The sequence below is a fragment of the Betta splendens genome, chromosome 10 (assembly GCF_900634795.4).
Source record: "Betta splendens chromosome 10, fBetSpl5.4, whole genome shotgun sequence".
Taxonomy (NCBI): Eukaryota; Metazoa; Chordata; class Actinopteri; order Anabantiformes; family Osphronemidae; genus Betta; species Betta splendens.
The window spans coordinates 8,931,806-8,952,469 of record NC_040890.2 but is presented as its reverse complement, the minus strand read 5'-3'; the positions used below and the strand labels follow the sequence as shown (position 1 = coordinate 8,952,469).

Below are 20,664 nucleotides of genomic sequence, written 5' to 3'. Positions count from 1 at the left end.
CAAAGCAAATATCATTTTCTCCTGCTTATTATCTCCTCTGTAGACGTTATTGTATTCAGTCACGAGTTATTTCTGCTGCTGTGAAGATCTAAATAAATAAATGTTTCAGCGACAAATTATTTGTGAATATTCTTCTGACTGGTGGGAAGGAAACAAAGTTAGCGGGCGCACAGCTTGGTGCTGACAGATGAAAGAGGTGGTGAAGTGTTATTATGGCTGGAGTGTACTCAAAGGAACGCAATGGATGGCCACTCCGGGGTCAACTCTGCCCAGCGCGCCCTGGGGGAGAAATCTCCAGCTGAAGTATCACCTGCTTTGATATTGTGATGGTTGAGGAGCTTCTGCCTTGTGCTGCACACGTACACACACACGCACTCACACACGCACGCACACACACACACACACACAGAATCACTGCAGAAGCCTGAAAAATAACCCAAACCATGATCATAATTATCTGAATGTGTGAAAGAATGATGCAGGTTTTCATCTCTACTGTATATAACAAACAATGACAATTACATACACATACAGTATCACTGCGTCATGCATCCACTCTGCATATTTACTGCAGTTTATTATGCAAATGAAAGGAAATTATTGTAGAAATGTGGCACTTTTCATATTTCCAAAGTCAGTGAAGTTAACTGCAGGCCAGAAGTCGAGCATCAATCATACTGTACCTGTTCTCTTATTGTCGGCAGCAGCCTCCCCGTCTCCAAACGCACCCCCCCCCCTCCCCTGCCTTTCTTTCCCTTTCTCATTAGCTGGAGCCTGGGTGCAGACAAATGGGGAGAAATGAAATGGATATGCTTTAAAGTCTCTGTAATGGGTTCATGTGATGCACTGAACACGGCTAATTAAGGTCAGGAGCGATCTCGTCACAGGCAGACCTACACTTGTGTGTATGTGTTTATGAAGGATATTTATTATGCAGCTCTGGCTGGGACTGACTTTCCCTGCTTCACCAACATACTGATTACTGTAGTTTTGCCTGGGTGCCCAGAATTATCCACATACAGTATTCGAGCACTGTAATTTTCTGAGGATGGCAGTAATACATAAAGAAAAAATCTTTTAAATTATCAATATCCCATAAAAATGTTGTTTGGGCCGAGGAGAAGTGGGCCAAGGCTGCAGAGCCTCTGTCCTCACATGGCCCCGGAGCTCGTCTGTACTGTGTATTTGTAGAAAGACGCTGGCTGTAATTAGTTTAACAAATGGCTCAGTGGTCATTTAGGAAACGGCTCCTTTAAAAATGCTTCATAACTCAGGTGACTGATCGCGCAGACTAACAAACATCAGCCGACGCATCTAGAATTCCTGATTGCCGTAGGAACAGATAGATCCAACGGTGCGACTGTAAAATTACTGCTGAGGCGTTTAAACGCGTGGCCTCGTCCCGTCTCAGCCTCGTCGCTACCACAGTGAAACCCGGAGCGGTTCATGCGATACGAGTTTCTGCAAATAAATAAATAAACACTTGCTGACAGCACAATAACGATATTGAAGTGTAGCTCCTAAAAGTTCCAGCTAATAGCAGAGTGTCAGAATAAAACATCTCTGAGCTAAATCACTTGTGCTTAATTTGTGCATAAAACCTTGGTGTACACATTAAATACTAAAGTCTGCACCACAAATATTCACATTGTCCCATTTATGGTTGAGCCTCGGATAAAACAGTAACGTCTGATGCTAAATTTAACCACCAGACTCATTTGATGACTGTTTAAATGTTTTGTTTTTTTTCCTGTCACGCTGCAAACCTGAAACGTTTGCACCCATTCAAATCACTGGGAATGTGACTTAATTGCTTTATAGCAGGAGCTGAGCATCTCTCCATTGTCTTGTTTAGAGTTAGATGAGCAAATGACACCGCTCTGATGTTTGCATGGCCTCCATAAAGCTCAGTGGCAGCTGTCAGATGCCAGTTTGCCACCAATACTGAAACAGTCTATCACAGAACTGTGGAGCTAATATGATAATATACACCATAATACTTGAACTGGTGGTACTGGTGAGGTACTGGTACGGTACATGTCATTATAAATGAACTTTTTCTTAATTACTAATTTAATTTAGTTATAATTGTGTAGGTTTTGATTATTCATACCAAAATCCGATGATAACACTATTATTTTCATTCTCAGCAGAAAACAGAGCAGCGGAAACATAATGAGGGCAGGTTTGTGATCGAGCCTTTGTTGAGCCGTGTTCCCACTTACTTGATGGATTGTTGAGGCACAAACATTAAAAGCAGATTAAAAACAATAAATCACACCATCCCTGCAGATTTGATCAAAACCTTAACTTCTATTATTGCTGTTATCAGTTTAACGCTGATTATCACAGATCTCATTTTTCGCTATCTTGTAGCTTTCAGTCTCCCGGTGATAAATATCAGAGTGACTTATTTTCATGTTCACAATCAAGGATTGCATTACTGTCTAATCTCACGCTCTAAGAAGCAAAGCTGGATGAAGATCTGGGAGATTTTCACTTCCAGACTGTTTTCAAATCAGCCATTAAGATCTGTGCGTTTGGTAATCCTTTGAATGTCATTCACTTCAGCTCGTCGGAGCTCAGAGGGGGCGCAGCAGGAAGACCTGGCTCAGTGTGTGTGTGTATGTGTGTGTTAGTGTGTGTGCGTGTGTGTGTGTGTGTGTGTGTGTGTGTTACTTCATCGTCACTCAGTCATGTGCACTGCTTAGAGGAGTTATGCGTAATAAGGGAATACAATATGCACCTACACCGGGCTGCACGGCGGCTGGTGTGCAGGAAATTCACGGAGCGCGGAGACGCACGGGAGCTTAGAGATTTTTCCAACTGAACCGACTGAGTCAACACATGAATTAAATATCTGTGCTTAGCGCTGCTGTTGGTTGCAGCCACACTCTGCTACCGCAGCATTTTAAAAGTCTCTTTTTGCTAAAAGGGTTTCGCATTCACTCGCTCAGAGCTTGTTCTTAACGGGGATATCATTAACACTGACAAACTAAAATTCACTTAATGAAATGACAAATCATGCTTTTGCTAGTCTTCACTGCCTAATTTGTGTGGTGCGTTTCGTATTCATCGCATTTATGCAGAAAAAGTGGGTTTTATTTGTATTTAATATAAAGACAAGTCCGGAAAACAGCACAATGTGGGCGGTGAGGTGAAGCATAACTGGCCGCCTATACAATGAGCAGCTGCTCACTAAGGGCCTGCATTGCCAGGGAGATCATGAACTGATTTAATGCTGAAGGGCTTAGATGCAGCTGAAAGAGTAGGAGCAGATAAAGAGAGAGTGCAGTGTGTCAGGGATACAACACAATCGTGTTGTAGAATCAAATAGAGGACTTCCCATTTATCAAACTAACGGGAACCACACATTTGTCCTCACTCCACTGTCAGCGACGCTTTGATGAGCACTAATGTGAATAAGATGTTTGGTTCTGTGGGGTTCAGCTTTGCCACGCGGCTCGTCCTCGCCGTATTAAAAAGATATAATAGGATTAATATGAGTTCAGCTTGTGACTTGTGCTTCGACACAGCCTACTGTGCTTTGAAGCCGCCGCCGCCGCAATAGAAAGATGAACAGACAGGGTCTAATCAGTTCATGAAAATGCGCCCGGCGCCCAGCGGTTGGAGATTAAACAGATCGAGGTCCGCCCACAGATAATGGGCAGAGTAAACTTCATTCTGGCAGTTTACGGCACAAAACAGCCGAGAGCAACAGACACGGCGCGTAAACAAAAGATAAGGAATAAACACCAATGTTCAGTGTTTCCAGCAAGAGGTGCAACAGTCACTGGAGCATCAGCTTCAGGTTCGAACCAGCAGCACTGATGTAGAAAGACGATTAGGCTCTATCTATAACAAATTAAGACGAACAGACGCTGGAACTCTACAAAACAGTTTGAAACAACATAAAGATTCAGCGAAGGTCGTTTAGTTCACGTGTATTTTTAGATTTAGGGTTTGAACTCAGCCATAACAAAGGTTCAGCCTTCGCTTGCAACGTGGACGCATATTAATGATTGTTCCAGACCGGCTGCTTGTCTCAACCAATTTGCTCGTGCGGCCCCAGATCACAGCGCTAATGATATTTCAAAGTAAATTGCTACAGAGCGGGATGGATTCGTGTTGATGATATGTAAATGACCCTTTTTTAGATCTTTGCATCTTATCTTTGTTTTTCCACACGCCCCACGCTCATCAGCAGCAATGACCATGAGACGTCCCACGGTGAGCAGAAATCTGGGGATGTGGAGAAACTCCACTTTCATGGCTGGAAGGTGTCTTACCGGGGGGTCTTTCTAATTAAACTGGTGCCCAGACCAAGGCTGTGGGAGATGGTGCATCTGCTATGCAAAGTGGTTAGAAATCCTCTAGCTCCCCGTGTGCAAAACTTTTCATCTGGCCTCTATCGAAGAAGGCAGTTTGGGAAAATGCCTTTATTTTTCATAATCCCCCCTCTCTCTCTCTCTCTCCTACCTTATCCATATTTCATGAAGAGCTCTGGAGGTATGAAATTGTCTGAAACTAATCCACTACTGGATATTTAGTCCCAGATTAAAATCACTCGCTTCACTGCCTCATAATTCTGTTCCTATTGATTGCCTGGGTCCAAATATAAGTCGGGGATGTACAGAACATTTTTCCAGCCGTGTCAGCGCAGCCTCTTTGCACCGAACCCGTGGAAATGGTGCCATCCGCAGCGAGCCTGGATTTGTTTAGCCTCGTGTTGACACTGTACAGACGTCCTCCACTTGTTGCAACCCTCTGCGACACCGCAGCCGCGTCTGCACACCTGAGCACAGTTTAAACTGAGAACGCCGCACTTTGTTGCTGTAACAGTGAAATACTAGAATACGGCATCAGTTCAGTCATCATCATCAATCATTAATTAGCATCAATCAATTAAATATTTCTGGACCGGCACCTTATGCAAAAAGTCTGCACAATAGTGGCACGTTGCATCTACAGTAGTTATTACATTAGCAGGGAGCCCCGAGAGCACAGTTACCAAAGATAGGCTTTGTAAATATAAATTATGGAAAAGCGAAATTACAAAATATGAAATATGCAAACGGTTTCTCAACAGCTAAAAGTTGGCTTGTTCACAGAATTTAGTTGTTGGCCTCTTAAAACCAAATTAAATTTTCTGTGTTCATAACTGACAATTAACAGGAAAAATGTCTTCCTTTTCCGAGTGTGAAACTGCTGGCAAGCAATGCATGCAGGTGTTAATGCTACGATAACTGGAGCTATTATTCGATCTCCGAGCACCATTCAAGTAAATGTTCCTGTGAGTGACAAATCACAGATCCTGTTCCTCGCGCGACGTTGGAGTCGAGTTGGACGGGGAGGAGAAACACGGGACGGCGGACCCGCGGCGGGGACGCGGCGGCCGCGGCGGGGACGCGCTCCCGCCGGGCGCTCTCCAACGCGCCGCTCGCGAGGCTCCGCGTGTCAAAAAGCTGAAGATGGAGATGTGTTGACGCATCCCTGCCAGAAAATCACAGCCCGACTGTTTCGGTGCCAAATGCCACGCGGGCATGGCAGGTGAGAAACTCTGGAGCTCTGCGGGAGAGAGAGAGAGAGAGAGAGAGAGAGAGAGCGAACGCCGGGCCTGTCACCGAGTTATTGTTCCTTTTTCAAAATAACGTGTGTGGGACGTTAAAAAAAGACCCGCACAAAAGCGAGAGTTGAATCAAGTCTGATTTATGCTGCTCCTCCGCTCGTTCAGCAAACCTCCAGCTAACAACGTGTTACAATTTAATAGATGCCGGATAATATAGTGTAAATTAAAATTCTGCAGCAACAACAACAGTCAACAGCTTATCTTCATACGTGGGGAAAGTGAAGCGCTTTCATGTGCACTTGAGTAATTATGGAAATAAGTGGAGTTTGTTTACCCCGACTCTTCCACGCAATAATCTGCCTGCAGATTGAGTTTTACCAGGCGCTAGCTAGAGTATCATGTCTGGTGGAGTAAAAGCCCTCCTCTCTCCAAAGATTATTCCATCTATGAAGAGTCTGGCAAGTAAACAAAGGAACAGGTGTTTGGCTACAAAGGAGGCAAAGGAATAATACCCGGTCCTCAGCACACGGGTCTGTGTGTGTTTGTTCGCTCTCACTGTGTGCACAGGCCTAATGATGGTGTTTAGTCACCTCGTCACTTTCAGAAACATCCAGATTCTTTGATAATTACGCTCTTACTGTGCCGAAAAACTGTTGTGCGTGGGACTCGTTCGGCGCTTTTGGAAATGTGTTTATTCACCAGATGTGTGTCATCCAGATATAGCGAATATAACAAAAAAAATAAAAGAATGAAGAAAATCGGCAAAGACGCTAGAAGCAATGTTTGTTTGCGTCACCATTGTTCCATTAAGGCCAGTTTCATTCTGTTTTTGTGCAAACCTTCTTCCGAAGCACTTAGCTGGAAGTAGCATCAGTTAAAAACTGCAACTTGCTTACTTCAGCCGACCGCAATTATATTCTTTTCATTGGCCAAATATTTTCATTTTCCCTCGCTGTTTTGTGCCGATGATGAACTTGAGCCTGTCGAAGCCACAGCTGTAAACAAACCGTCACCTGATTCGAAATAGGAGTTAAATGCAGACGGCGCTGTGCGTTTCCTGACGTCAGCTCATTGCTACAGAGACCTCTGAATCCATACAGTACATAAGCACATAAATATATATGTAGTGTATATTACCTCAGCTTGTGTTGTGTCATTCGCCACACTACGCTCACAAACATGCCAACCAGCATCGATTTACTGTACATACTTATTCTGAGTGGGCTGTTAGCTTAATGATGATACTAAAGCAACTCGAGAACTGTAAAACAAGACAGAAACACAACTTGCTTCTCACTATGGGCCAAGTTTGTGGGTCAGACACTTATATAACTCACAGCACAGCACATCACAGCCCAAAACTCCTCTTATTTGCTCGCAGGCTACTTCACTGCAAGCGCATTCAGTGCAAACGTAAAGCTAGATTGGACTAGGAAGCATCACAGAGTGGCGGCGACGATGGAGCCAGCTCCTAATGACCGGGCGGCGAAAAACCAGCAGAGTCCAGAGCAGTGGATTCAGACTGGAGGATGAGTCCCAGGAGTGTGTACCCAGTAACATAAGTTGGTGGGAATGAGCCATCTTGCAGTGAGCCAGTGCATAACTTGCAGCATGTTCCTGTTGATTCCCAGCAGAGGAATGTTTTTAATGAGCCCCCCAGTGATGACTCCCCATCTCAAGGCCCCGCCGCGCACGGATCACGGGCTTTGTTTTGAGGCCAATCATTTTACCTTCGCATTGAAAATTCCCCGGACGGCCGTGACTCTTCCTGAACTTGTTCTTTTGCCGAAAAACAGTGCGCCTCCCCCGCCGCCCCGTTTCAAGGCGGGGGAGAGAGAAAGCTCATCTGAATTTGGGAAATGAAGAAAGAAAAAAAAAAAAAACGCATCTTGCGAGAACAGAATTCCCAGGTGTGCCTGCGCCTGCCCCGGAATTCAGATACTCAAAATACAACACATATCAAAGAGGGAGAGAGGATCATTTGGCAAGTGGGGAGAACATGAGACTATTCCACAGAGCTGTAAAATGCTTCTAATGTCTTAAAAAAGGAGAAAAGACTGAAACAAGGTAAAAGGAAAAGCTCTTGAAGAGACTCCTTTGGTCTTCAAAGAAGCCCTGACAGCTCCCACCCTCCATGTTTGTCTGCAACATCCAGCTTCATTCATTAAGTACTTCTATAATAAAACTGATGAAAGCAATTCATTGACGATGCTGCTTCTTCTTTTGTTTTTCTCACACTGTCAGCCCAAATTGACAGCTAGGTTAAACACAGAAAAATACATGAAACATCACTTACTTAGGAGGCAGGGAAACTTTGGCAGCTGTCTCTGCCGCTGTGCTTTTTTTGTTTTTTTCCTTTTAGATTCCTTTGATAGGAATGTCTGTCGATGCACAAAATAATGCACGCCCAGGGAAATTTACCAGGACAGGACTTATGCAGCAATAAGTTGAAGGTGCTTTTCAAAGGTCATATAACTTGTTTCGCCTCAGGAGTGTGTGATTTAGCGCTCCTTAAAGAACAGTTCAGGTTATTTTTCTGCTTTTGTTTCCTGCTCCTCTCTATTTAACGCATTCGCCCCTAATCAACGCCTGCTGGTGTGTGCTCAACGTCCAGACTGCAAAAGTCGCAGCCCTTTAGAACCGAGCGGCGCGGACGCCGGTCCCATGGAAGGACGCGTTTTATGGCGCGTTGTGTTCAGCTGCCGGGGCGCTGGAGAGAAGCCCTGGCAGCAAACTGGAGGTATGTAAAGCTCAGCAATTTGGGCAATTATGACACGCTGAGCACAAATCATTTTTATTATGAAAAACCAGGAGGGAGAAGGCCACGGATAACAGCGATTGGAACTAATTCCGGACTTTTATGTGGGCTGTACCATTTGCATCCTAAGGTTCATTTTTATTGTTGATGGTGTAGTTTTGTTGTTTGCTGAATGGCCGAGATAACATTAGGGATGGACTGGAAATGAAAATTGGCTCCGAGTCGCCCACCAAGCCAAATCAATCCACGAGGCGGGAGGTGGAAAACGGAGGGAAGACGATACAAAGAGATTACACTTATCTTAGCGCGAGCAGTTGAATGGTGCTCACAGCGCCATTTATGATAATGACTCAGGTGTTATTTCATTATGATCGCAATGGGCACGAAGCTGGCTCACCTGGGCCAGTTATCAGAGCCAGCCCACGCTCCCTGTTTGTCTGCTGCCCGTGTTTGTCCAGATCAGGCAAGCTGCGGCCAGCGATATCGCCCAATGTCCAGGAATTCTGCAGAGTGTACAGACGACCTGCCCGACCCTGTCCGCAGAGGCCCGGACATCAAATCTGAGAAGCGCTGCTTCGCAACCATTTAAGCTGAACCTGATATCAGAATGACTCACTTGATATATTTTACTAGTCAAACAAATGCAGCCGAAGAGTCTCAAGGAATGGGCTCCTGAGGGTGTCACCCTGAGCTGTGATGTCTTTAACCTTCGGCCTAATGCGGGCTCCGGGTTAATGCTGGGCTTTCAGTAGTCAAGGGTCCAGGTTGGCCCAAAGCTGCAAGATGCAAAAGTCAAAAGCCTCAAGAAACGCGGGCGCGTTCGGAGAGTTCGCCGTGGATTCGGCGGTTGCTACTCGTGCAACTGGGAGTCAGGCAGCTTTGGACCGTGGGCGAAATCTGGCTAAAATCTCATGACCTGCAAAATGAATCTGTTCTCGCTAACAACAGAAATATAAGCCTCCAAGTGAGGTCAAGTGAAATAAAATCAATTTATCGTGTTGAACTGATATGAATAGTTTCATTGTGAGAGATTCATGCATGCAGCCTGATCCGCTCTCCTCACCAAACTGTGTAGCAGGTCAGACTCCGCTCCCACTGCAGAAACTCTAAACACAAACCCCATGAATAATACAACCACTTTATTAAATAGCACCATACCACATAAAACAAGTTTGAATTAATCAAATTAAAGCACAGAAAGACTTTTTACTAAATCAGTGATCCGTGTACTGCATTCAGCCACGTAGTGACACTGGAATCATCCCTCAGATGCACAAGGTGACACCAAAGAGTGGATTGAGTGGTGGCATTGAAACGTAGAGTGAAGAGCATGTTGGTGGTTGAAGTTTTGTCAAACGTGTTAAGCTTTAAAAAGTGATTTTAATAGGGCTGGTGAAGTCATGTAATGCGGTGTGGGCCAAAACATTATTCTCAAACTATGTCAAAAACAATCACATTATTACGTAAATATGGTGAATAATTTTAGTTGAATTATTAATATAGTGTAGTAAGACTGGTGCTGTCTGACTTGTAGCACTGAAAGCAGGGAACACACGTTACCTGCTAATGATTTAATTCACTTAAACAACACAAGCTAACAGCCACGGGATGTTTGAAACCTGACTAAGAGAACCCGACAGCTTACAACGAATCACCCGAGTGTCACAGTGAGCTAAGTCACCAAGCTGAGGGCTAATTACTGATTTAGTCTGAACAACGGACTCCAGCTTTTGGTCCTGTCCAGCTCGCTTTGCGCCTGCTGCGTTGGCGCAAACACCGGCTCCCGCAGTTTAAGAGCGACAATCACCCAACGTTTGCCTGCGATAAGCGGCAGGTCTCGAGCAGCAGCTAAACATGGCGGTTGCTTAGTGACACGTGCTCCGAGGTACTCCTCCAGTCGCAGTCATATTCAAATTAGCGGCTGTGTGATGCGTGACAGGCGCTAAAACAAGAGGCGTCCCTTTACCCGCGGCGCTGCTATTCCTGGCTGCCTGGGGGTTAACGGGGTTAATACCGGATGCGGCGGCTCGCGCTCGGGAGGGAAAACGACTTCTTCTGCTGAGGCATCACAGTGCTGAGGGAAAAGGGGGCGGGGCGAGCGCATCCTCCTCCAACCAGCGCGGCAACCGGTAGCACGAGTAACGGCTTAGCTTAATTAGGTTATTTGTTGTTGCCACACAAGTGATGAGTAAAGCAAATCCTTTAATGTGCGGCGCCGCGGCGCGAATGCTGAGGAGCGGTTCCGCGCGCTCACCCGCCACCTGATGAATACTGATGCCCCGAACGCCAGACCGGGGCTCGCCCCTAACAGCGCCGAGGTCTGATGAATACATATTGTTGTGTTCGCGTGCGCGCGAGCGCGCGCGAGGCTCGCGGCGGGGGGACGATCCGCGGGGATGGGTTCCGGCAGACCGGGATGCGGCTCGGAAAAGCTCCAGCACATCCGAGAGTTTAGTCCTGAGCCTCGATTTCCTCTCTGGGGCTGCAATCATGTTTGTTTTCGCTAAACATTGTTTACCTTCTCTCGTGTGCGCGTGTGTGCGCGCGTTGGTGTGCATTTGTGTTTATATTAGTTTTTCATAGATCTGACGCTGAAACAGGACGCCTGGCAGGAATAAAGATTCAATCCCTGCCGGATTCCTTTTCCATGAAGAATAGATTAGCCTCCCTGTGACTAACTGACAAGTCCTTTTCATTTTAGGTGTGGTTAGTATGAATGCTAACACTCAGCATCATCTGCTGTGTAACGCAGCATCTCTGTATGGTGTGAGTCGCTCAGGCAGAGGTCAAAAGGTCATCTGCTTCATGCGCGTCATGCTCAGCTCTGTTTGCTCTCCACCTTATTTGTTTTTCAAAGACTCGCCTCCTTCCATGCACTTAATGTGACTTTCTTCTTTGGCCTCATCAGCAAATATGAAAAAAAAAAAATCCCAGCCCCACTGGGTATGAAGTAGGTCAAACTGTTAGTAGTTAATTTGGGCTCAGCTCAGACGAGCTTGAAACAGCACTTATTTTTCTGTTCACTTAACTCCCGCTCTCTGGATAATAGATGACGCTGTCCAAAGCCCTTAATCTTAGAAGTTTGCAATATTCAGAAATGATATTTTTTAAAAACCATAATGTCATAGCCTTGGTTAATACAAAGAGTAATTATTTGGGCTGCGTTGTATGACAGGGAACTTTACTGTACTCCGAGCATCATTAACTCTGGGATGAGAAGTGCTGTGTCAGACACCGGGGGCTGTTAAACTCGCTGTTATTCATGTTCCGCTGATATTGTTTGCAACCCGATCCAGTCACCTCTGCGGCGAGGACGCACGCGGCCGCCGTGTCTGCCTCTCTGACCGACTCCACGCGGTGTCACAAATTTCAAATGCGCGATAAGGGAGGGCAGGGCCGCGGCGTGGCGCTATGCAAATGCTAAGGGACCAAGTTAAATAGGTTTTTTAAAAGCTTACAAGCAGCAGCGCGCGCCGGCGCTGACCCCGCTGCCCTCTGGCTGATAACACTAGAGCTCATTAGAGGACTACACACACCGCTGATGTGGGAGGTTGATGCGGGCGAGCCAAACTTACAGTGATTGCATTTTTTTTTGTGTGTGTGCGTCTTGATAAACTTGACAAAAACTGAACATTGTAATGAATCAGATTTGTCTTTCAATCTCAAATTACACACGCCATTGTGTTTTTGGTGGTTCTCCCTTTTGTTCCATATGTTATGCAAATGTGAAAATTGGGTTCAAATTGTGATGTCGGACTAGTTTTGAGCCTTTGTATGTATGTGGTTCCATTGGATCTGTGTCCTTCACCATAAACATAACTGTGGAGCAGTTCATCAACTGATCCAAATCCAATATACATACATCTACATAATATGTTCTCGCATGATGAAGACAAACTGTTGCACGGCACACAGTTTCCTCGGTAAACTCAGTAAATCACTGTGATGAGCCGACACAATAAAGATCGTATCAGCTCTAAAGTTTGTCAGTTCCATCAAAGTCTGAAGCGTTGTTGTGATTCATGGGATCCAAAGTCACACCGACGGGCTGGAGCTGACACTAAGTGGCATATATTGGTTTTAATAGAGCGAGAACAGCTTCTAACCCGCGCATCCTCCGATTTAACGCCTTTTACGGCTCCGGGTCTCAGGTGTTGAACATTACTGCTCACGCTGTTTTACTGCGACATCGAGGGTGAGGTGTAAAAACAGCGATCTATTTATTTTGTTAGCGCTGACCAGTTTGTTGATATGTGTATCACGTTCTAGTGCTTTAATATAAAGCTGTATTAAACTTAATGAATCTGTTCTCCTATTATGAAACCACAGCATATACAGTAAATGTCTCTAACATGAGGCTGATTCCATAAGTGGTGATGAATCAATTACTCACAATCTGAGGATCATTTTTAAGGATAAATGTTTTGTTGAGTTAGAATCAAGTTCATTACATCACTGGCTGCTTAATTACGACCACAGAACCTAATGAAACAAGCTGGTAGACGTGAGTCAAGGTGTTACAGCACCCGCTCAAGTTCTAAAAGCTTTATTTACATCAGGCTCGTTGCGTTCGTTTGCGCTCCGTTTTGCACGTATTTCCTTCTCGCCCTGTGCACAAACTACGCCGTAAACCTATTTGGTGTTTCTTTGTTAATTAGCTTCACATTGTGGCTGCAAATCCTCCCAAGCGCTGCTCCGCGGAGTAAAGCAGGAGCGCCCACGCGCAGACGCTCAGCCTTTGTCTCGCCCGTGTTTGCTGTAATTTCGGTCCCGATATGTCATCTCCGCTCATAAACCCCCCCCTTCCTCCAGAGGGGGCACGGAGCAGCGGCACCGGGGGGCAAAAATCAGCTCCATCAGGAAGCCGGATAACATTGCACAACCTTGGTTCAGTAAGAATATCTCCGTATCCTGCTGACATGTGATCTTCTGAATCTATTTGGGACAGCTTGTCTCACTGAACTCTAAACAAGTCCTTTCAAGCTGCACCATTCATCAATTTCAGCCCTGGTTGTGGGCTACAGATGATACCCCGCGAGCTCGATAGCTGGCAGACACTTAACAATATGTCACCCAGCCATTCTCAGACAGCCCACGCTCGAGGCTTTTACTAATCCGGCGCTTCAGGTGTTGACAACGTTAAATGCTTAAGGCATCAAGCGAGGAGCTTATCGCATACTATTGTTGCCATGACAGCACTTAATCAACAATATTGCACGCGGGCTTTGCAGAAGTGTCATTACTGTTTCTGGCTAGTGAGCATGTTACTCCTCCAGCGAAGGCGTGCAGGTTTATTTATTTTTTGGGTTGTTTATTTATTTATTTGTTTGTCTAAATCTGTATTTGTTTGCGATGATGGTACGGTACCAGTGAAGCACTTTCTGCTGATGGAGAGGTTCAGCAGATAAATGATGGAAGGGATTTTCTCGGAACTGCTGTTATGGCTCTTTGAACTATTTTTACTAGCTTATTTTCCATGATTGCTGGGAGGTCCGACTCTTCTAAGTCAACCTCTGCGCGCAGGGCTCACAGAGATGGTGTGTGTTGTTTACTTTGGGACGCGTCTGTGGGGGGCTGAATAAGTCGTCCTGCAATTGTCTGATTCCTTCCCGGCGCTGCGTATCGCAACACGTCTAAAGCTAACGAGGGGACCCGGGTCCGGAAGCGCCCGTTGTTGTGGCTGCGGAGGCAGAATGAGATGAAGTTGATGCTGATGTTGTTGAGAGGCGCTGTTATATTTAACTGCCTCTCCTCTAATGCTGCGCCGCCTTCAATGCGCCTGCTCTGATTCGGTACCAGACATTTGTCAAACTGTGCTCCTTGTGTCTCTGCAGCCCTAATTTCTCACCAGTGCACAGGGCATTTACTGTTAATCATCTATTAGGCTTCCTGTAATGAATTTGTTTTACGTATTTCCCATCTCATCTTTGGACGACGGCGTATATTTCATCATAAGTTTTCTATTTATATTCATTAAACCTTTTCATTGTGTTAAACTAACCATGTTGATTTCTTATATTTCCTGCCCACATTTAGGCCTTAATAGTGACACCTACATGTATTAGGGCCAGAGCAGAAATACTACCTCTCGTCCTCAGCTTTGGAGATGGCCTAATCGGTAGCACTGCCATCTATTAGAGTGACACAGACCAGACACGCGGGTCCAACACTGCTCGGGACTGGCCCCGGGAGAAGGCTCAAGTATTTCCTGTAATGAATGAGGCCTGTAACATCGATGCCTGTTGACCTGCACCGTGTGGTTAAGCTGTTCAGCCGGGGTCAGCGTTTCCAATTTCCATTAATATTCTAATATGACATATTAAGTTTAGGAGTTGTGAGCACTGCACTCGGTTGGTAATAGCTCAGAGAAAATTATTGTCTCAGCTCGAAATCCTCCAGCGCTGAGGCCAAGCCCATGCGTGCGCGAGGCACTTCTTCTTCTGTAACATTTATGTGATCTGTGCAAGTTCACCTTCTGTGATAATATTCAGAGGAATCTAATTCATGTATATATACACATCTGGGAGCTGAGGATATAAATATAAATAGCTTCTTTAAAATATAACCTTAAAAGATAGCGGCTGGAGTTCTGTGTGTGGAGATAAGAGGAGACGGTAAGCAGGTAAGCAACCTCCAGCCGCTATCCTGCATCAAATTCAAGGCTGCGTTTTTTTTTTTTTTTTTTTTGAATTGGCTTGATTACTAATGCAGCCATCTGTCATTGTGGCAGGTACAGTGCAGGACTCGTGAGTGCAGCACTCAGAAGAAAATCCGGTTGCTCCATGAAAAACATCACCCATACAGAGTTAATAGCGCCCATACAACTCGCCGCAATGGGTAAGGATAATTGCATGGCCTTTAGAGCGGCCCGCGGTCTGGCCTTTGTTTAAACACAACAGCGAAGCCATAAAACAACATGAACAGAAAAAGGTGGAGGAGATTTTATTGAGGGGATCAAATTACTTTAATCTGCATCCTACAGAGAACTAAGCTAAATAAAAGACAGAGTATTCAGTTTTCCACTGACACAAATGTATTGTTTATTGATATTGCTTATTTATTATTTATTGTTAATTCATAAGTACAAGTGGAGACTTTGGTCAAAGTGAAGTCTTTCATACTTCTTAGTCTCCTTTCTAGACTCATTTAACTCTTTCAGTGTTTCCACATGTATCATTGAGACAAAGCTCCACTTCCCCTGTCCTTCCTTCAAGTCAAACACATTACTTCATATTTTCTCTGTGGTGTTTCTTTTAGCCTGTGAGGTTATTTGCTGTAAATGTCACCTGGGACGCTGAGTGACAAAATAATGACAACCTTTTTTGAGGCAGAGCAATTTCCCAGAATTGAATGAGCAGGATGTGTACAGAGTGAACAATATGTGCACTCGCCTCCCGATTGCGCTCTATCAATACCGCTCTGACATCTTCCCAAGAATGTGTTCAGACAAATAGATTGGACGCGGCACAAAGAGACGCACGGAGGCAAATAAAGATTTTAACACGTAGTGTACATGCGCCGGCCGCTGTTTACGTTGGGAGCGGGCGAAACGGCATCACAGCGAAGCGATGTCAAAATCTGTTGAGGAGGTTTTCCATGAAACACATTACGGCTGCAGCATGTTATAATCGTGAGCTAAGAGCTCGCTCATATCAATATGTTTGGAAAATATCAGGTAATTAAACTGTCACTGAACCGGGTCTGTTGTGTGACACAAAAATCCATTCATTCCATTAACATGGAAACCAAATCTATTTGCATGTCAAATGTCAACCAGAGAATTGAGTAGCGATTTCACAAACTCACGTCTCGCTTCATCGTTACTCGACGCCTTTACGGGGGTGAAATGGACAGTTCGAGTCGCCGAAGGTCACTACAAGCAAATTATCAAGGGGTATTTTTGGTACATATGTTCTCCAGTGTTGGAGCAGTTTTGAAATGAACACTCATCCATCACATCCTGTACAAATCATGTGTTTTTTTTAGAGATGAACATGTGCTAGTGAAAGCAGGTGTGTTGGAACATTTCCTGGTGTTAATTAAATGGTTCACTGGATTTGAAAATGAATTTCAGAAGTGACTGGATTCTTTAAGAATGTGTAAAATGGTGCAACATAATTACTGGTGTGAAAGAAGAGCACATTACAAGGTATTAGGTTAATAGAAATCTTGAGACGTCTCTGTGATACCAATATAACCACAGCACATACAGTGGTACAGTATAGAACGGGCTCATACTGTAGATGTCACCATGATGTGTATAATTACACAGAAGCGTCTTTACAATCAGTGGGTGGATTCAGAATTCATCTCAAACTAAAACTATCAATAAAACAAAGTGAAAACATCGGTAAAAACTGTTTCACATTACGAACCAAAGTATGAAGAATATTCTTTGCACAACTGTGAGACAACTGCAGACGTCATATTTGATAGAGTAGATTGGAGTATTGTGTTAGTTAATTACTCATGGGCATTTCATAAAATAAGCTTTTATAACATGATTGCCAGGTGAAGTGATAATTAAAAGAATTAGTTGCTTTTGTCCTGTCCAACAACAAGCAAACAGCTCTCAGAGACCAGATAAGGGTGGAGAATAAAAAGACAAATAACTTGGAGTCGGAAAATGCCTTTTGTTAAAAGGCATTACTACTGTACTGATTGAAAAGCCTCTGTAATAAACACAGTAATATTATTTCATGAGTCAACTTGCAGCATCTTAAAGGAAAAGTCTGGTGGCACTTAGCGTTTTGTGTGGGCTGATGTGTGGCCTTTGGAGGCGTAGCGTGTTCGTCCGGCAGCTGTGGACCAGGTCCTCCCATCGGAGCCTCGGAGCAGCTCTGGGAAAAAGCACGGAGCCATAAAACATTCAGCATCATTCAAAGTCGCCTCTCCCCGCGCACGCTGAGACAATGTGACATTCACAACAACAAGGATGTCGGCCCAGGAAACATATTTCAGGAAACCTTTTTTTTTTATAGGAGTGAAATGTGGAGGGGGGGGAACCTGCTTTAGCTTGACACATTTCTACTGGCATCTATTGTGCGGAGCATCAAACGCGCTCACAATGCGCACATTTCCTTGTTAGTTCCAATAGAGTCGTGAAATGATTCTTTCCCGGGCGAACGAGGTTTTAAATAAACAGGATAAATGCAAGGAGGGAAAAATACCGCCGAAGCTTTTTCATGCTGGGTCTCCACAGAGTAAATCACATCCTCTTTAGACTCCATCACATACCTGAGCACTTTGTATTTCTTTGAGCTCTCTTAACGTTCACATTCGCAGCTGTAAACAAAATGCGTTCCTTATGCAAATGCGTCTCTTCAGAATTAAAGCGCGCTTGAAAGTGTGTCATTCACGGAGTTCATTCCTCTTCTTTATTTTATTGTTTTAGCTCTTTAGGATGGAAGTGCTTCTCTTTTTTGCTCCTCACCTATTAGAGCACACAGCTGTGAGGAAGAAGAATCAGGTTACCATGTGTTGGACTGCTAAGCAGCAGCTTTGATGAATTACAAGTCAGTTAGCTCATTTTGCTGACAAAATGCAAATTTATTTATGACCCCGAATGTGGGAGAAAATGAAATCATCATATGTTTCCAAACACTCGTGCAGTGTTTTAGATTAGAGGAATCTATTTGCGATGGAAGCACATTCGGCGAATAAATTGTTTGAATTCTCTTTTGAAACAAGTCTGCGAAGCGCCACACTCGAACGCCGCCCGGGCTGAGCTCTCACAACAGAGCCGAATGAAAGGAGAATCTTAATTTAGGGCTACGACCGGACATCCAATCTCCCTCCGAGTCAGAAGAGCCACTCTTTGAATAAAAAACACAAAATCAACTTTAATTTCTGGAGTGTCTGCTTTTGATTTATAGTCAAGGAATAAAAAGCAGCCCATTTCATATGATTTGGTGGTTATCCCATTTTACATTTTCATCAAATCACATTCTCAGGCCATATCTGTAAAATTGAGAAATCATCAGAGCTGAAGTAGTGGGATATTGGAAGTTCAGCTTCATCAGCAGTCTGTGCGGCTGAAATGAGAGACCTTCAGTAGGCGCCTTCACCCCCCCCCCCCCCTAACTCTTCCATAGCCTCCCCCTCCCCATCTCTTACTCTCATTTGGTTTTTTGCTCCTCACTCAACTGCACAAGACGTAGTGAGATCACACGACGGGCTATTTTATCTCCACTTGTGTGAAATAATTTAATTAAACAAAGTCACAGCAATACGTCGCGTCTCCGGCTCATAACATATTTTACTGGTGCACCGAGAGCCGCAGCTCGCGCAATAACCACGAGTGCAGTAAAAGCTGATGCGTTTGCGTGCGGAATGTGCTGAATGCTTGTTTGCGAAGTTGGGTCTCACGCATTAAATCCATATTGCCCACCCACTGGAGATGCCATAATGTTAAAGTAATACTTACTTTTCCGACATTAGTGGAAATAATTTAGGTCATAATTGAATTTCCTGAGCCCATATCAATAGTATTTAATGAAATTGATACACTATTGATCATCATACAGTCATTCTGCATGGTAATTAATGGCTAAAATGCTGTGGCATGCAGATCTGAACCTCAATTTCATCCTCACTGGACTGCGTCCTCATAAGTGGTTTGCAAAGTACTGTAATATGCAATCCGCTGATGGCTTATTAAGATCTTTACAGTCATTTAATCTGATACTGTGGTCAATTATATCTCTCTGGAGTAGCATTGCAGTTTAATTTGATATAAACAAAACAATAGGCTGTGAAGCTGTGGTCATGATGGAAGCTGATACACCCGCTTTCTCTCTCTCCCCACAAGTCTGTGCTGGAATGCAGACAGAGTCTGCACTGCATCCTCCTCGTGGGACTTTATGGCTTGTTTGTAAACAATAAATAATATTAATTTCATACCGGACACCTCTGTTGGATCGATGCTTATCGACCGGGAGAATCACTTGTCTTTATGGCTTGCATATTTTGGGGGAGAGTAATTGCGCCGTTTATGCGTGGAGAGCGGAAGACAAGCGTGAACATTGTGTAACATACAAATGTGCCTCATGTTTTCATAATACTTATCTGTCATCGGGTCCGGTCTCATTGGATCACGGCGGCTCTGAATAATTCAAGATGATACAAGAGGAATGGTGGTTCCGTGCTGGTTTGGTGATTGATTGTGGGCCGGTGCGAGCTGCTTTAAGTCTCAGGATATTGTAACTGGAGCCAATGATGGAGGGAAAATTAATTACAACGCCACAAATCGATGAACAACTGAATGTGTCAACTCCCCAAAGAGCTGCGATTGCTCATTGTGGGCTGATTGAGAGAGCACAGGGGGAGAATCCCGGACCCGGCGAGACGGGAAAGGGAAGGGTTGCGGGGGAGGTCGGGCACTGCTTTGACTCCAAAACGTGGATCACAGCGAGGAAACGCATACTAATAATTCATACAAGAACAGCCGAGCTCCCCAGAAAACCCACTGTGCATTTAGCTTTCTACATATTCCCATTCCCTCATTTGAAATGCATGTAGCTAGGTTGTTTTTCCCCAAAAAAAAAAAGAGGAAGGAACATACTGTGACTAGAAGAGACGCTCTCCATCTTGCACTGCCTGATAGGACACAGAACAGATTAGCAGAATGAGCGAGATCATTACGAGCAACCTCACAAGTGACCGAGGCTGAGTCACTCTCTCGCTCCCGTTTCGCTGCTGCGCCCCTGCCTCGCTTTACCCTCTTCTTCGCGTTGTCGGAGCCCCGTCAGGAGGATTCGACTGCGGGGCGCGTTGCTGCAGGATCTGTGAGGCTCCTGCGTGCGTGCGCACGCGTCCGCGCCGTCATCCTGACTGTGACTTTGACCTTTAGCGAGGGATGCTGGATGGAGAGAAAGCTTAATGAGTTTGTATAATAGCTGGACTCTATCTGAAGAATCATCCATCTACATGAGCCCCGTAATTAGCTGGTAAGACAGTGGTCCGGTTCTGTGCTTCCACTTATTATTCTGCTGACTAGTATGTGGGAGTGGAGAAATGGATAAACAAAGATACAGACCCCCTCTGAAGTGTATTAATAATGTGCTGTCAATACTGGCAGCCTCGTAAAAGGCATGGTTGAGCAGTCTATGTTGGAGCATAAGTCACATCCTGGACTGAGGTTGCAGACAGGTGTGCGCTCTCACGGGAGCCTCTCCACGTGCGCGACGCGCCGGCAGCGCACGCACGAGCCCCCAAGACAAAGCAGCCGAGGCATGTTTAAGTGAAACTCAACGACATGCAGATGTGGCGCGCGTGTGCGCATCTGCATGCAAAGCGAGCGACCTGATTCCTCCCATTTACAGGAGTGAATATCATA

At 44.9% G+C, this 20,664-nt stretch overlaps 1 long non-coding RNA gene across 1 annotated transcript; it reads right to left on the bottom strand.

Annotated features, from left to right (window-relative positions):
* Positions 1–14,591: 14,591 nt before the first annotated feature.
* Positions 14,592–20,660, bottom strand: LOC129604757 (uncharacterized). The gene is made up of 3 exons (XR_008695945.1): positions 20,047–20,660; positions 19,891–19,925; positions 14,592–17,167 (listed from the first exon to the last, which is right to left on the bottom strand). It is a non-coding gene; the product is annotated as an uncharacterized LOC129604757 (long non-coding RNA).
* Between the last annotated feature and the right edge of the window lie 4 nt (positions 20,661–20,664).